Raw genomic sequence first — 18,696 nt, forward strand, 5'->3', positions numbered from 1 at the left:
ACAAATCAACAGGTGTGAACTTGGAGCTAAATATGCAATTAACTCTTCCATTAAAAAACATGACTGGTAGTACTGAATACAATAACAGAAGATCAAACCAATAGAGAAATCTTGTTTTCGCTGCAATCTCAAGCAAATTGTTAATCATTTTTGTACCACTTCGCTTTCCATAGGCCAGTTGTTCTGGGTTGATCCTGTGGGTGGTGTTGGTTAAAATGGCTTTTTGAGGGGAACAGGAATTCCAATGTGGGAACCAAATCAGATGTCTCACCGGCTCAGCAGATTTGAAGTCTTCTGAATTGACTTGTCACTTTAACTTGGATGAAATTGGTCTTTACATAAAAAAATGAATAGATTAAATATTACCAACCTGTATAATGCCCCGGGGGTGCTTTTAACCAGTATCTCCACCGAAAAGGACGACCCAGACCTGCAACTATTTGATCAACTTCCCCTTGTCCTACACAGAGGACTCCTTAAGGGCATACAAAGATCTTGAAGGCGACAAATGGGCACAGTCTGGCTTTGTAACGACCCTTCAGCTGTGGAAACTACCAACTAAAGAATGCTGTATCCTCACTGGAAGGGTTAGTGTCGCTTTATGTAATGTTAAACCCAGAGGTTCAATGACCCTCAGTTGAACCGTGGATGGTGGTAAGGAGTGGTAAGGAGTGTTGCTCCCATGTATTGTGATTTCATCCTTTGTACTGAAAGGGAAGGCACTTCACCTTTTGTGGAACGTGTGACAACAGATGTAGCATTTACTGACAAAGAATTGGAAAGAGAGACTTCTTTGTGAAATGTATCATTCCAGAGCTGCTTGCCAAGGATTTTTCTGCTCCAAAACCGGTGGCAGCATTTGCTGAGCATAATCGCCAACCATGTTGCTACTGCTGTGACCCAGAAGTAGGGAACGTGTTGGTCTGTACATCAGTGGCTATTTCCCAGCTGCAGAAAACTAATCAATGTCCACAAAAGAAAATACCTCAGTGACGAAACTGCTAAATGAGTCATCTGTAGCTGATATTGTAATCTATTTTAATGAATAAACAATTTTTTAACTAATGTTATTCTCTCCCCATCATTGGTATCAAGTAAGAATCTGAATATCATTGATTTCTAGGGCTGTTATCAAGTACAGACCAAAATACCAGACCTGCAACCAATCAGAGCAATGAAACATTGGTTAGTCATATAAAACCTGCCACATATAAGAGGTTGGGATTAGCTCAACAAATATCTGATCAGATAGAAATCAGTTTAAATGGGTGGAGGTTCAGCCTGATCTGTGGAGAGAAATCGAATGTGAACTTATGATCAGGATGACGAGCCCAGGTCACATCTAAAGCATTCTCACAGCGATCAGATTTTTAGGGCTTGTGAAACATGATTCCCTTCAAAGGTAATCTCACAAGCAACAGAAGTATGGGTCAATTTTTTTTATTTTCAGTTTAATATATACCCACACATCTTTACATCTTTTCATTTACATTACTGACTGTGTTTACATGGCCTTTAGTATTCCAGTTTTGATTGGGTTTTTGAGGTATCTCGTTTTTGTTTGTGCATGTATTGTACACTGTATCCTGAATTCAGAAACCGGGTTATGCTCTTTTCCCGGTTTCGAGAAACCCAGGCTTTGCCATCTGAAGTACTCTGTACAGTTGCCACTCAATCGGCAACTGTAAGCAAAACACATATAAGACACAACACACGCCTGCGCAGATAGGATGCAGTAATCAGAAAACGGGTTACTGGTATTCATGATGTACAGTGCTGTGAAAAAGTATTTGCCCCCTTCCCAGTTTCTTACTTTTTTGCATGTGTGTCACACTCAACTGTTTTAGATCATCAAACAAATTTAAATATTAAACAAAGATAACTCAAGTAAACATCCAACATTATTGCTGCCAGACCTTTCAAATCAAGAGAATTTTGTCAGAACCTGTCTGACAAGGTGAAGTAGGCCATATTGAACACAAGATATAATGCTGCGATCTAAAGAAATTCAAAAGCAGATAAGAAAAAAGTAAGTGACATGTCTCAGTCTGGAAAAAGTTACAAAGCCATTTCTAAATCTTTGGGACTCCAGCGAACCACGGTGAGAGCCATTATCCACAAATGGATAAAGCATGGTACAGTGGTGAACCTTCCCAGGAGTGGCTGGCCTACAAAAATTACAAAAAGGAACCTAGAACAACATCTAAACAACTGCAGGCCTCACTTGCCTCAGTAAAGGTCAGTGTTCATGACTCAACCATATGAAAGAGACTAGGAAAAAATGGAATCCGTGACAGTGTTTCAAGGTAAAAGCCATTGCTGGCAAAAAAGAACATAAGGACTCGTCTCACTTTTGCCAAAAATCTTCTTGATGATCCCCAAAGCTTTTGGGGAAATATTCTGTGGACTGACTGAAGTTTTTGAAAGGAGTGCATCCGATAGCATTCGATAAAAAGAACATCATGCCAACAGTGGGGCTGCTTTGCTGCTTCAGGACCTGGACGACTTGCTGTGATTGAAGGAACAATGAACTCTACCCGGCCATCAGTTTGTGACTTCAAGCTGAAGCACACTTGGGTTCTGCAGTAGGACAATGATCCAAAGCACACCAGCAAGTCCACTTCTGAATGGCTTAAAAAAAACAAAATGAGGGTTTGGGAGTGGCCTAATCAAAGTCCAGACCTTAAAAAGGCATTTCATGCTCGGAAACCCTCCAATGTGGCTGATTTAAAACAATTCTGCAAAGAAGAGTGGGGCAAAGTTCCTCCACAGCATTGTGAAAGACTCATTGCCAGTTACCGATCGACTTAACTCTTGACTGCAGTTATTGCTGCTAAGGGTGGTTCAACCAGTTGTTAGATTTAGGGGGCAATTACTTTTTCACATGGGCCATGTAGGTTCAGATGGCTTTTTTTCCCTTAATAAATAAAATCAGCACTTAAAACTGCATTTGTGTTTACTTGTGAGTTAATATATAAACTTATATTCAAGTTAGCTTGATCTGAAATGGCTAAAAGTGACAAAAAGGCAGAAAAAGTAAGAAATCTGTAAGGCTGAAAATACTTTCACAGCACTGTACACAGGGATATGAATTACCAGGTTTCTCTGTTCCATGTAAACATCATATCCCATTTATGCTCAAAGCCGGGATACTAAAGACCATGTAAACACAGTAAATGTCGCTGAAAGGGTACCACATATTCAGACACATTTGTAAGGGCACAACATATGCTCGCAATTTTGTCAAGGTGGGTCACATCATTTTCTCTGTCTGTCAGGGGGACAGTGCTTTGCAAGACTGTATTTTTGATGAAGAACTCCAATTACTCTTTCAGTAAGTATCCTTAGAGAGGCTAGGCATCTGGTGTTCTCCAAGTCAACTGGATCTGTCTCTTTCCATAAGTAAATGCTGGAATCTTTAATTCAGCTCATTCTTCTCCTACCCTTCTCCAGAGATGTCAGGTAGTGGAAGATGGAAGGAATGCAGTCCGGTGACAGCAGATTGTCATTCTTTTCCCCAACACTCCAGCATTTTAGTAACCAACAAAAACACAATTGGGCTTATATGCTAGCTGGCTTCGCTTGTTAGGCTAGCAAATGTTAGACTTTGTTAGATAAAAAAATTGTAATTATAGCCTGTCAAATGAGCAAGATACTAGCGTTTGAAAGCGTTGTATTCTGTAACATTAGCTAAAGTAACTTACCTGAGGGGTATACTATGAAGGAAGCTCAACAGAGCTGGGTTTTCTTTGGGTGTGCTGGCTCAACAAAGCTGAAAGCTCCAACCACAGATAACGAGAATCACAATTGTGGTTATCAACTTGATTTGTTGACCCAGGCTTTCCTCAGCAGGCTCTGTGCGCGTTTACATAAAAAGGGGTGTTTAGGTGTCATTTGACGCCATCTCTGCAGAAAAATTGTCCGATTATGTGCCCCATATTTCAGCTAAGAGGAGCAGATTATGATAATGGAGAGCTATCAAGAGTTCAGACCGACAAGAACAGCTAAAAGCAACACTGTTTGTACAAACAAGGCAAGAGTGGAAACCTGGCAAAAAAATTCAGATCATGTACGGTAATATAATGCATAAGTTAATATAGCCTATATAATACATCATTATATAACTTTAATTCCCTCCATGAGATTGTCTCACAATAAAGGATATATGGAATTCACTTAGTTTAGGGCCAAATCAAAGTGAAATTAATTTGATTTGTCTTATTTGTGATAAAGTCAAAGCAATTTTCTAACTGGGGTTCAATTAGTTGTAGTGCCAGCAGGGCAAAACTGTCTAGGCAGCAAATCTGGACCAAGGACGAGAATATCATCCACAGTGGTATGTATTCATCACTCTTTTAGTATAATGTGGATGTTACACTGCATAAAATATTACGTTTTAAAATTATCTGAAGCAAACAAGAAGATAAATGACAGGAGAAAGAGTGGAGGGGCCCTGCTCCAGCAGATTACACAGCCTCAGAGGAGCTGGATCATGGAGGGGATACATGGGGGTATTCAGTCAGTCCCCAGTGCTGGCAGCTCCCAGCAGCTATTCCTTTTCCAGAGTATGTATAAGTGCTTTGGTGGTAAAATGCTAAATGCATATTTATTGTTTCTCAGATGAGACAAGTCTTAATCTAATTTACAGTTGAAGGAGACACTGTAGAGGTGCTCAAACCGCCAGCACACACCCTTGCTGACCCCCACACAGAGTTAACTGTCAAAGAAAGTTGTCTTGTACTCTCATCTTTGTTTGCTGTGTTGAATCCACTTTATTCATTTCTCTTAAACTACTCCACAGGTGGAGATCAACGATTAGGAGACATTTTCAGTGTATTCAGAGGTACATATTGGGGTATATATTTTAATAATCTAAATAAGAATTTCAATACAATTTTAAATACATCTTTTAAAATTATAAATAATTAAGTTTTTTGCTCATTAATGTCACAGGGAGGGGACATTGTGCACCCCTCCCCTCACCCTGTGGCCTACACCTCTAGGCCCCCAGGAAAAAAAAAAAAAAAACAAGGGTTTTACCATTTCAGTCCTATGTCTACTTTTTAAAAGTAATCCTGACCAAGAACACACAAGTGAATGATCAACACAGTACACCAACATAAAAGTCTATCTCACGCATCTCTGTTGCTTGATGTCCTATTAATACATGTTGGAGCAGACAGTATGAGGGCCCTTAATAAAAGGAATCTAGAGCTGGATAATCAGAAAAAATTGGTGGAAATCAAGAAACTAAAATTTGAGATCGAGCAACTGGAGTAAGAGGAAAAGGGCACTGCAGTAAATGCTACTGAATGCTACTAAAATGTTTTGTTAAGCATGAGTGACATTTTATACTTATGACTTTTCCCACCTGTGATTGGTGGTGTATGGCTTCGCGTGGTCGCATTACTTCCACATGGTTCAACAAGACTGCATATGTAACATATTCCCTGAGCTGAGAATCTGTATCGCTCATAGAGAATATTATTGGAAAACGCCAACAGATCACTCCGGTCTTGATAAACTCTCTCTCTCCGAAGAGCACCTGTAATACGTCGCCTAAATCACCTAAATCCACTAGATCCTCAAACGGGGATACCGTGTTAAAGCAGGATGATCGGTGAAGGGGCGGCGCTTTAAATTGCGGACTTAGAGCCGAAAGTCGGAAACCTTTACAGGTCGCAACCAGTTTTTGTTCCCAGCATAAGTTAAACTGGTGATATAGTCAGTTTAGAAGAGCGCCACCCTCGTGACACAGAAAAGCCTGGCTTTAGGCTCAACATAGCTCGCTTTGTAGTATACCCCTCAGGAGTGGACTCAAGCTGGAGTCGGAGTACCAAAGGCACCACGCATTAGCTTCTTTAGATAATATGTGACAACTGTCACGTTCCTGATACCAAAACACTCCTGAGTCAGGGTCACTATGTGTTTTTTTAATGTTTAACAATGATCACAGCCATCATCTCCCTTTTGGTAAAGATAACCACGTCATTACATAGTAATCATTATTATTGTAACCATGATGGTGAAGATCGCTACAATGGCCAACAACTACAACGTAGTTGTTAGTGTAACCATGACAACCAAGGTCCACGGTTGGGTCAATTTTATTGTTAAGTCAAAACTGTTTATTATTTGTTGTATGTGCAGAAGCAGGATAGGGCAGTAATGAACAGTCAAGTAGAGATCCTGCAGGTAGAGAAGGAGAGGGGAAGTGATTTAAACCAGGTAAAGCAGGTGGCCTCTTTCTTTGTGAGCTGCATGAGGCTGCTGCTGTAAGGAGGAGTGCATGAGAGCTCAAAGCCCAGTTGACTACATAGATGCTGCCCGTATTTGGGTAATTTACATAGTATTTTATGCGGCACCTGGGTTTGATGTGTAAATTTAGGAGTTTCTTAGTCTAAGCTCAGTTTATTTAATGCATGTGGTTGGTTTAGTTTAAACTTCTGCATTTATTGATTTGAAATCGCCATAAGACAAATTCATTTGATCCATTAAATGTATGATCATTATTTTATGATCAAATTTGTTTAAAAAGTTGAAAGTAATAAGAAATAACAGGTCTGAAATAAAAGTTTGATATCAAACATTTAAGAATTAAATCTTATTTAAAGAGCATGGTTGGTATTACTTAATTTGATAAAATAGTGTTAAAACCTGAGTAAATTCATTTTACTGTATTCAATTTCAGAATAAATATTTTTAAGAATATTAAAATCTGAGTTAAAATAGTTTTGCGTTCATCATACTATGGGTTTCTTGACCGAATTATGTTTATTCTGTCTTTTAAAGATTTTCAACCTAAGGCACATCATGTTTGAAAGTAATAAAGACATTTTGTGGAGTTGATGTCCTCTGTTGTCCTCTGTGCCTACTCAAGTTTAGGCAAGCATTGAAGCTAAAACAAATATAACTTGACCTTTATCAAGAGATTTATCAAGACACTGGGTCAACAAAAATCCCCGAAAACTTCAGTCTGCGTGGATTCCCCTATAAATCTACAAAATGAAATGTTGTGAGATTCATACAGAGTGTAAATGCACACACATGCATGTATGCTCCACCCACCTGTCCGAAATGTTCCTGATGGCAGCCAGTTTGTCATTTTGCCAGCAGACGGGTTGTGTATCTCTGTTATCAAATCCAATAATTCTTGAAAGGACATGAAAGTGTTGTAAGGACATAGTTGCCCGGAATACAGGCCTCCCAGACTCTGCATCCCACAGAATTTTTTTAGCCTCATTGTTTGAGCGATATATATTGAGCTAAAATCAACAGACCTATGTAGGAGGTCTACCAGGTCGATTTCTCTCCAGGTGTCCCCAAACACACGCTTCCCCTCCAGGTTTGTCATCTCCAGTATAATTCCCTCAATGGACTGTGGTAAAAAGAGTTGGAAGCTGGACTTGATGTCATCCACACGAGATGTCGCATACCGTGTTGGCCCTGGCGTCATCTTTATGATGTTTGCCACTCTTGCTCTACTTCCTCTATCCTGGGGGGATGAAGACCAGAGCAAGTGTCCACTTTTGGACTGGAATGTCTCCTCAGGTGCCTCTCCCACTCCATCTGTTGACTGGTCAGTCTCCTCAAAGTCTGGATCAAAATCTAGGTTGTCTTGCACTTCCGAGACATCCTCCTCTATCTCTGGTTCAATTTCAGTGCCCTCTTCATCATGTCCAAAAAGCTGGATCAGAACCTCTTTGAGAGAGAACCGCTTGGTCAGTGGCCTACTCATTGTGCTCAGAGTAAAGGGAGTGCAAGGCAAACATCATGCTATATATATGGGGTCTGTGTGAAGATTATTGAGTCTGGAAGGTGTGGTTCACGTGGGGGATAGGCACAAAAGCGTGGGAAAGAGATGGGATCACAGACAGACACCTGTCTTGTCTGTGTGAAGATATGATACATTGTTTCATCGGGAAGTTGGTTCACATGGGAGGATCAGCATATAAGCACAGGAAAGAGATGTGTACCCGCAAGAGACATTGTTCAGTCTAAAATGTGTGTGTGAGTGAGTGAGTGAGTTGGAGTGAGTATGGCGATGTTTTCTGTCTGATGGATGAATATAGTCTGGATACCCATTCATTTCCTATGGCAGTCACTTTTGACCAGGAACACCACAGGTGTAACAAGGTTGATTAAAACACTCAAAAAGAGGTGATCATCACTTTTATATGTTCAAGTGCATAGTGTGGAGGATATCATAAAGCCTTGAGGCAATCAGATGTAAAACACAATATTTATGAGTGTTTTAATTTGTAAATCGGTCAGATTTGACCTGAACATGACAGGGGGGTTAAACAGGTGCAGCTTATCCAGAACAGTGATGCTAGAGTTTTAAACAGGACAAAGAGATCAGAGCTCATTACACCAGCTTTATATGGCTCCCAGTCAGTCAAAGAATACATTTTAAAACCCTGCTGCTAGTTTACAAATCACAGAATGGTTTGGAACCACAATACACCAATGAGACACAACAATCGAGCAAGCGTGCATTTACACTCTTCTTACACTCTTCAAGTCTGAGTGATTTTTGCTTGTTTTTTTTTTTTTTATTTTATTTTGAAAAACTACATTCAAGTTTAGGAACCTAACACCATGAGTAAAACTCCAACAAAGATTATGAGTGTCTTTTTTAAGTATTAAACTTAAAAGTCTGATACTTCTCATTCCTCTTTTTAGATAATCAGATTCTGCATTCAATTTCTCTGTGAACTGAACACTTTGCTGATTGATGAGCATATGCTACTGCCCTAGATTGATACGCCAATCAGTCATCCAAAGCATTTTCTTTTGGCAGTATGTAATGCAAAGAGATGTAGATAATTGGCTTCAATAAAGAGCAGAATCATTCTGTTGCATTTCTTTCCAACCAAATTACAGACACAAAGGAACAGAAAATTGATATTTAGACAAAATTAATTGTCATTCGTAATGCCTAAATGATCTCGGTTTACTGTGAATAAGTGTGTGATCCCCAGTTGGCCCTGGCACAGATGAACGGTACAGCAGACTGGAGCTCCATTATGAGGCATTTGCACAGTAATCCCAAACACCTTCACATGATGAGCCTCATAACAGCACATCACGCCAAATGAGCCTTCTCTGTCACATATTACCCAGAGAAAAGCAACTGTGCTGCTGTTGTGCGTGAAATAAGAAATATAGTGAAGCAAGCACACAATAGTAAATTCACTCATATTACCACTAAAAGAAAGAAACGGTTAACATGAACCATTCAGTAGATATAAAGCCTGCAAAAGTCGATTAAAGAGCAGTTGCTAGCTCACTGTGGTGCATTTGGTTCTCTGTTGTGTTTTGTGATTGCACTTGAAAAAAGGTTTGTTCAGTTGTAAAACTCAGTGAAGTTCCTATGCGGATGGTGTGACGACTACTCTTAGGCTCTTTTCTAGCTTGGCATGTTCCTTCAATAAAACATCCAGGAGTCAGCTGGAAAGTTTTAGATGCTTTACTTTCAGAAGTACCGTGAAATGGCAATTCAGAATAAAAACAAGTGAAATATTACCATGAGTACTGCATGTGACTTATTTTACATAAACCAATGAAACATCATTAATTATTAAGCACATACAAATATAAATGAACATAAACCAAAGCTATTGCACTGTGATTTAATTGGCCCTGGCTGTGCTGGCACTGCCCCATTGGTTGCTTTGGCTAGGTTGGGGGGGAATCTGCACTCTGCCTTCCTGGCGGTGGTGAGGGCCCCTCTATCTGCCAATATTGAGGTGGAGGCCGTGTTGGTGTCCTGGTGGCCATGGGCTGTGATCAGCTCCCGGTGCAGATGGCTCCCTGTGAAAGCGTTTCCTCACCTGGTCGCTTTGCGCTCTGCCACATTTTTTGTCTACATTATGACTGTGTATGCGGGTGGGTGTGTGTATGTCGGGGTTGGTGAGAGGGGCATTCCTTTTAACCATGTAAAGCACTTTGTGCTACATTTATGTATGAGAAGTCCTTTACAAATAAAGATTGATTGATTGACTGTTGGCTAGCCACCACAAAAACCCAGGGATTAGCTTAATGCTAACGTAACCGTGAATATGCCTTAGACTGACAAGTTTTCCAGACAATTAGAACAGTTTCAAATAACACTACAGATAAATTAAACACACACAGTCTTACTCACAGATGTATACTCCTTGGGGTTTTGTATGTTCCATAGATAGAAAAAATTATTAGGAAAGAAAACTAACAGCTTTATTAAGACTGCAACTTCAGTAAGACAGGACCTCTACATGGACCAACAGCACTGCAGAATAACAATCGACCTAACTCTCTAAAGCAGGGGGGCACAACTACCATAATAGGCCAGATGTGCACTTTCCTGAAATAGGATAAAGTCCTCCTTTTGTTTCTTGCTTTACAACTCCTTAACACTTCAAGAAGCTAAACTACCAAACAGCCCAACTCCCCTCTAGGTATAAATTAAATATTTCTGATTCTGATTCATATTCTACAAAATATATGATATTTAAGCCTTTCATAATAAATCAATAAAAGTATAAAATATGGCACCTGTAATTGGTTTGACGAGACGTCCAGGAGGAGTGTTATTTGTTGATTTATTTATAATGGACTATCGGTGAGCCAACAGCCCTTAGAGGAGGTTAGTTGGTGTGATTGTTCTTAATAAGCTCTTCAGTGGGTATCCCCATCATGAGAAATAGGAGTGAGGTGGTGACCCAATATGTGCCCCAGTCGTTTTAGCTAGCTTTCCTATATAGACTGAGCATCAAATATTGTACAGCTCAGCTGTCCCTTCAATCCTAGTAGTCATTTCCCATAGTGTAAGCCATGAAAGTGTCATACAACAACATGAACACAAAAGCACACAAAAAGCATAAAAAACTGACATATATTATAGCCAAAACTGTACATATTGTTTCACAGGATAAAGATTGATTTGATGAGTAGCAAATTCTTGCATATATATATATATATATATATATATATATATATATATATATATATATATATATATATAATGGCTGTGAGATGGTGAGTCACATGAGGGCCTGTTGAAGGGAATCTTTTCCTGTCTATCTTGAACAAATCAGGGCAGCTTTCACAGGTCTATGTGAGGGCTTTTCCTCTGAGGCCTGGAGGCAACGTGGAAGAAGCATAGAGAAGTCTAGATGTGACAACTGTATTTATGTTTCCTGTAAAGGAAAATTCCAAACACAGAACACAGTAATACATCTTCATCATGTGGCACTCAGTGCTCTCAAGGACAATCTTTTTTTTATGTCGTTCGAGAAATTCTGCTGTCTTCTTTGTCAGTAAGTATTTTTTTGCACATTAAAGTCATATTACTCCTGCTGTGACGGTGAAAAATTAAAGGTATGAGTGAAGGAAAATAACCTTGATGGCTTTGTGGTTATTGGTCTTCTCTCTGGTTTAGAGAGGAAAGATGTTTATAAGAAAGCCTATATCACAAACTGTTACAGTTTGAAAGATATGGGTGAAAAACGAGAAATATAGGATCCAGTATACTAAGAACCTGCTCTCTTGGAGAGACAAAAATACCCATCTTGCGCCACCTTTCCATGGAGGGTATAAGTGCTCACCAATTTATTTGTGAAGAAAATTTGAAAGAGACTTTGTAACTGTTTACTGTGTGAAGTCTCAGCTCTTTCATTTAGTGCAAGTCTGAGACATTTACTTTAAGTTTCTCTCAATTAGATCAATAAGGGTTTAAAATTAGTACCCACCACTCACCAAATGCAGATAAAAATATATTTTGGTGGCTAAAATAATTCAGCTTACTCGCCATTGGCCAGCTAATAAAATATGCATCATTCTTGCTTCACGAATAAATTATTACAGTTGTACACAGTAAACCACACAAAGACTACAACTGGTGTGATCACATTTTAAATTTCGATTTTGTCCCTGGCTGTCCGCTGTCACTCAGCATTCAAAAATGTAACATTGTGTTATCTGTGTATATTCATTCAGTCAGTCAGAGTTCGAGCAGAGCAACAAATGTGATTAGCTTATAAGTAAGTGGCAACACACTCGGCGCCAGCCAAAAGAAAAAATAAGGAAAATGGGCCCGCAGCTACAACTATGCAAAGGAGAAAATTCAACATTTTGTCTGAAACAGGGGAGATTACACTTGATGGTAATGACATTTAAGTCGTCAGAGAATGTAGATGAATGCACTTAAGTGTGCATGCTGTTGGACATTGTGGTTTACACATACTGGTGTGTGTATAGCATGAGATTTAAAATAATTTCTGCTGACAGCTTCAGTAAACATTCGTTAATAGAGTTCCCCACAGAAAATCATTTGCTGGACAATTAGACTATAAACCACTTATAACAAATAGATTTTCATACTATTTTATTAAATTCTATTAAATTTAGTGGCCGGTAAAAATATAATTAGGCCAGTAAACAGACACACCTTACGTGCCATTGGCAAGTTGGCCAAAAAGTAAATTTTATACCCTGCCTGCCATCCCCAGCTTGCCATTGTCACTGAATGTACACAAAACTGCTCTATCACCATACTGGTTTACTTCCTGTAATAATAATTGAAGTTTCACTGTCTGAGTAAACTGAGTTTGTGTCTGACTCTGTCTTGTGTGGTCCTGTGAGGATCACTTCTGCTTTTCATTATATATTTGCTCCCCTTGGATAGGATTATAAACTTCTAATTTCACATTTTTTCAGATGGCATCCAGTCCTATTGCTCATTCGAACACGGCCACCAGGGATTGGACATTGGAGAGCTTCGTGCAGGATGATAATGATGCTGAAAAAGTGAAAAGTTTGGAGCTTCTTTCCTCAGTTTCCTAGTTTGCTAGTTTGCATACTTAATCTATCTGCATCTGACTGTATCTGACTGTATCTGACCAATACATGTTGCTCCACAATCATAATTAAGCAGTTTAACAGATCTATTTTTCACCAAAGACAGATCAATAAACTGAGAACTTGAGTTTGGAAGGTAGAAGTACATATCCCATCCAGACTCACTCCCTTCTTTTACACATCTAGAATCCAGGGACACTGTCTGTCCTACCCAAGGACATATAATTATTAGGGCAATTGGGCAGTTGATCCTTCAAGAGAGTAGGGCAGTAACCACACAAGCAAAATATCTGGTTAGGATTTTGTGACAAAGTGGCAGTCAGAGTAATACATTTTTGTTGCCAAACAACGCCACCAGGGGAATTTCACCTTAGGAAATAATCACAAATCTTTATAATGGGAAGCTAAAGGCTACACAGGTTAAAAATCACCACGGGGCAAGAGACAGTGTTCACAATACAAACCTTTACTAAGCCATGATTACTAAAAAAAGTCCCATATGCTTTCTATAGCACCTAATGTTAGATACGGAGGCCAAAGGAGAAGGGGAATGAACAGTTTTGGGTTACCTCGGCGGCCCGAAACCAATGAGGGAGCAAGAAACTAAGATGACACCCGTGACACTGAACACACACAAATTGAAAACCCCGAGCCCATAGCACCTGTCCACAGGGAGAAAAGAAGCAGTAAAATGGCCGCACCTCAACTACAACTCACTCACACCACAATTAGCAATAAAGTAAATAACTAAATAATTAAACTTTTAACTAACATTTAACTAACCCACCAGCCACTCTACACCAGCCCAGTAGATGAATGGCCCCGAAAGAGAAGAGAGGAGCAGCAGACAGAACCAAACCCGTATATAAATGGTATGTGGCCCCACCCAGCAATCAGTGGGACAAGGAACCACAGCGCTGCACTAGGAGTGGCGAGGAACAGCCACCTGCTACAATTTAATTGTCATTTCACATGTTCACCTGTGGCTTGTCTAGTCACTGTATTTAAGTCCTGTTTTCTTCCCAGTCAGGTCGTTGTCTCTTGCTCACTTGGTGATGTTGGCTCGATGACTCTTTGCCCGTGTCGTTCTCTGTTTGTTTTGTTTGGTCTGCCTGCCCTCTTTCCTGACTCTTGCCTGTGTCTCTGCCTCCTGTCCCTTATCTTAGTTCTTTTGTAGTTTTTGGTTTTGTTAATTAAAGTCCTATCTCACACCTTCCTGGTTCTCATGGCTCCTGCATTTGGGTCCTCATTCCCACACCACCACCCACCGCTCAACAACAACACCAACGTGACAATGGCGACCAGCACACCTGCAGCTGCTTCTGTAACGTTACCCTTTGTAATTACGTTTGGTTATAAATCTTCGAAAAAGATGGCATCGACCAAAGAAGTGCAGACTGCAAAGTCTGTGTTACTGAAATTAAGGACGCTGGATCAACTACTTTTAATTTTATCAGGCACCTGAAAACTCACCCGGATCGGTAACTTACGTTAAGTCACATTAGCAAATATGAACGTTAGCAAACACGTTTAGCTTAGCATCAACCATGTAACGTTAACCAAGTTTGCTACTAGCTTTGCAACTGAATATTTGAAAGATGAGTGAGTGTTGAGTGAGTTAGCTTGTCTCACTTTGTAACGTCACGTTCAGCTGCCACCATCTACTGGCTAAGGTTAAGCAGAGAAAAACACATAATTGAAAACAGGCAAGTTACAGGTTTATTGTTGACCACGTAATTTAATGTTACAGGTTTATCAAGTTACCATTACACTTGATGATAGACGATAGAACGCTCATTACAACCAGCAAAGACATGATTTATTTTTTTAGAGACTTGAGACTTGACTTGGACTTCCAAAAAAAAAAAGAACATCTCTGACATAATCCCGTAAAGTGGGGCAGATTTGAAACATTTGGGTTATAAAAAGCTATTTTAAAACAATGATATAGTAGCATTGATGCAGCCTTACTTTTTCGCTATTGGTTAACAGGGGACTCGATCAGGTAGTTGTTAATATCGAAGTATGTCACCTCCGGCCATTCAGTGGGATTATTTCTCTATGAAAATGAAGACAAACAGAAGGGACTATGAGAAAGACCCACACATATGAGTTTTTCATTGTATTGTTTTGTCTCTGCTTCTTCCTTCAGCCCGAGCCCGGATACTGACTAATTTTAATTGTATGGTACTCATACTCCACAACATTGCTGTATCCATACTGGATACTTGTTTCAACTGAGTATCCGCTCAACCCTCATGGTCAGTACCACAAAATTAGGCTTGTCTCCAAATTTCATCTATGCTGCTTTGTAGGAATGTTTTAGCTCTCTGGAAATGGACTAAATAAAAGATTCCCTCACTCTTCTCAAACGGTGAGAGTTTTGTGAGTTTTTTTTTTTTTTTTTTTATGTGTGGACCACCCTTTTCTGTCTGCTGCTTCAGGAATTCCGTAGTAGTGCCTCTATAAAAAGTGTGGTGGCATAGTGGTTAGCGCTGTTGCCCCACAATAAGAAGGTTGTGGGTTTGGTTCCTGGGACTGGGTCTTTTCTGTGTGGAGTTTGCATGTTCTCCCCATGCATGTGTGGGTTTCCTCCCACTGTCCATGTTTGGGTTAATTGGTGACACTAAATTGTTTGTATGAATGAGTGTGAGTGGTTGTTGGTCTCTGTCTGACTCTGCATTTTGGCCCTGCGATGGACTTGTGACCTGTCCAGGGTGTACCCCACCCTTGCTGAGAGTGAGCTTGGATTGGCTCCAGCACACCCCCAACCTGAAGACGGATAAGTGGTTGAAGATGAATGAATGAATAAATGGCTCTTTAAAAATATTATTTTATTTTATTTCAGAGGGACATTTATTCACTTTGTAATAACTATTTTTGCATTGTTGCCCAGGGGGACGGAGATGTGTCGATGTGCTTCTGCACTACGTGTAGCAATCAAGCTTTTGTGGCTGCAGCACCCCTGCTGTGGAAAGCTCTACTTGTGTTTCTAATGTTTGTCAGGTCTGTTATGTAATTTAAAAATTACTTTAAGACACATTATTTTCTTTGAAACTAGGTTGAGTTTTGTTGTTCTTTGTCCTACTGTGGGTACACAGTAACTCATGATAAGATAAACTGTGTCAGATTACTGTGCTAAAACTTATGATGTCAGATTCAATGGCATTATTGCTCTGAGTTTTCTATTTCTGCTTTTTTTGTTATAAGTGGTTTATAGTGAGTTGACATTACCTAGTTGCTTTCACCCTGCTAACAGACTTTATTGCCTCATTTTGCCCAAAAACCACATGACTGATTCAGAGTGCCTTTGTTTTGTCCTTGTATATATAAAACCCCATACCTCCTGAAACAAACCCAATGCCAGTGCCAAAGATGCTACTGTAAATATATACATATTATGCAGTATATATTTAAAACAACAAAAGTTCTTAAAAATGGAAAAGGTTCAAATTGGCCAATGTTTTCCATGCCCCTGTCCATGCCAGGAGGAGGTTCGGATGAATGGATGGGTCAACAAAAAACAGTAATATGACAAAGGAGAGTGATGTTTGATTTTGAATTTGAAAGTAGCATCTTATGTTGTTTTGATTTTACATTAAGTCATCCATACTGTTCCTATTTTGACAACAACAAAGTTAATCTAAACATTGAGGATGAACTTTTATTAAGACATATCGCCATCTTTTTTCTAAACCTAACTTAACCATAACCATTATCAGCTACCCAGATGTCCATACAATGAATCATACCATACGATTATTATTATTGGAACAAAGAGAAAATGGCTTTAAATTAGCTTGAACACATTTTATGTGTATGTTGTTTCCTGAATCTGTGAGGACACAAATGAACCTGAATGCAGAAATGTCTTTTAATAAAGATTTTGGGAGATTTTGGGCAGCATTCGCCTTGCATTCAAATCCAGTTTTAATTTCTCTTGTTTGTCATTAGCCTTCTTTTCCATTTCATCTCTACCCTGCACTATCAAATAAATTCATAAAAATTCCTGGAAAAATTATAATATTATAAACTTTTGGGTGTCTTTGCTGGTTTTAATCAAGAAGAGGCCCCCGTAACTCACTGCAAATCATTTTGTATAAAATATAAAAATTGATGATTTATTATCAAGTCATGTTTAACATATTCTGTCCAATTACTCTTGAATCATTCATTTTTCAGCATGATGTGTTGAAATAGCTGTGCATCACAGTATGAGAAATGGTGCAAGATGACTACTGCTGTGGTTTCTCTGAGAAACTAACGCTATAGATCTAAAATCTCCTTTTTATGTTTATACGTAAGTTATACAACCTGAGTAAAAAACAGGTTACATCAACCTTATCTTAAAAACTGAGCTCTGGACATGATATCCTGCTTTATCTAGGCTTTCAAAGGCCTCTAGCCTCGTACACCACAGACTACTGAAAATTCCATCGATTTATCGAGTAATCAGATAAAACATATCTTTGTTTACTTAAACAGCAATTATAAACAATCAACAGGACAATCAACATTTATCTTTATCATCACTTAAGATAGCGAAAGAGAGAGCAAGAGAGAGAGAGAGCGCATTTAAGTCCCACCCACACTGGAAGGGAAAACAATGAAGAGCTCTCCATTTACTTTGTATTTTGTGAAGGTGTCTCTTGTCACTCTCTGTGTCCATCAAACACAAACAAATGCCCAAAAGCTGCTTTGTGGTAGGATGAACTAAAGGGTGCCCAGGGTAAAAAACTCTGATCTATTTTTTTAGAAGCTGTTGAACAGAAAAAATAGCCTTCAAGATGAGAGAAGTGGATAGAGGCAGTAAGAGGAGAGGCACCGTCACACATCAGCCTTGAAGACCGGGCCGACAGAGTCGGCTAGTTTATCTAGTGGACACTCAGCTCCCGGCCCAAGTGCCACCCCTCTACCTCAGGCTGTTAGTGTATTGGCTGGAACTTTAGCAATTATTGAAATATAGAAAAAATAATAAGGCTGTGAGTCTAAACAACACATGCTGACTCATGTACACATTAAATTAACTATACCTATGTGCATGAACTTCACATTTTTCCTTTCATTCTAACTGTATGAATTTTAATTTAAGGGTTTTTCCCCACACCATGCGTTTTCTAATTATCCATAACATAATTTATCTTATGTTACAACTGTTATTGCAGAATCTACTTTTGTGGAAATCCCCTCTTGTTCCTACTTTGGTGAAAAATGTGATAATTGGCTGTGCATACTGTCCTCCAGATATTAATATTGATATTTTTTCTAATGCTCTTTTAATTACACTAGATCTGATCAATAAGGAGGGAAAATTATGTTATCTGCTTGGAGACTATAATATCAATTTGTTCATGAGTGAGAAGCACATGCAGGACATTTCTTGACCACCATGCATTCCAGTTATTTGTATCCTTTTCACAAACTCTTTAGGCCATGGTGTTCTCAGATGCAGACATTTCAGACCATTTCCCAATATTTCAGTTTACATTTGCTAATGCTAACAGACATCTAACGAACAAATGAAGATTGTTCAACAAGAAAAATATGGATCACTTTAAATCTTTAATTGGTGATTTATCTTGGGAAAATGTTCTCAAAGAACCAGATGTAGAAACAGCATATGATATCTTTTTGGACTCATTTAATTCAGCTTTCCATGATGTTTTCCTCTGATCGAATATAATAAAAAGAGGGACTCTGATCATGACAAACATTTGTTTACCACTGGCTTAAAAAAAACAAACCCATGTCTCTTAAACTCTCCAAAATACAAGAAACATAAAAAGAAATGTATCCACTTACTTTGCATATATAAAAAAAGAATAACTTTGCTGAGAAATTTAAGGAATATGC

Source organism: Echeneis naucrates, chromosome 21, assembly GCF_900963305.1.
Source record: "Echeneis naucrates chromosome 21, fEcheNa1.1, whole genome shotgun sequence".
NCBI classification, from domain to species: Eukaryota; Metazoa; Chordata; class Actinopteri; order Carangiformes; family Echeneidae; genus Echeneis; species Echeneis naucrates.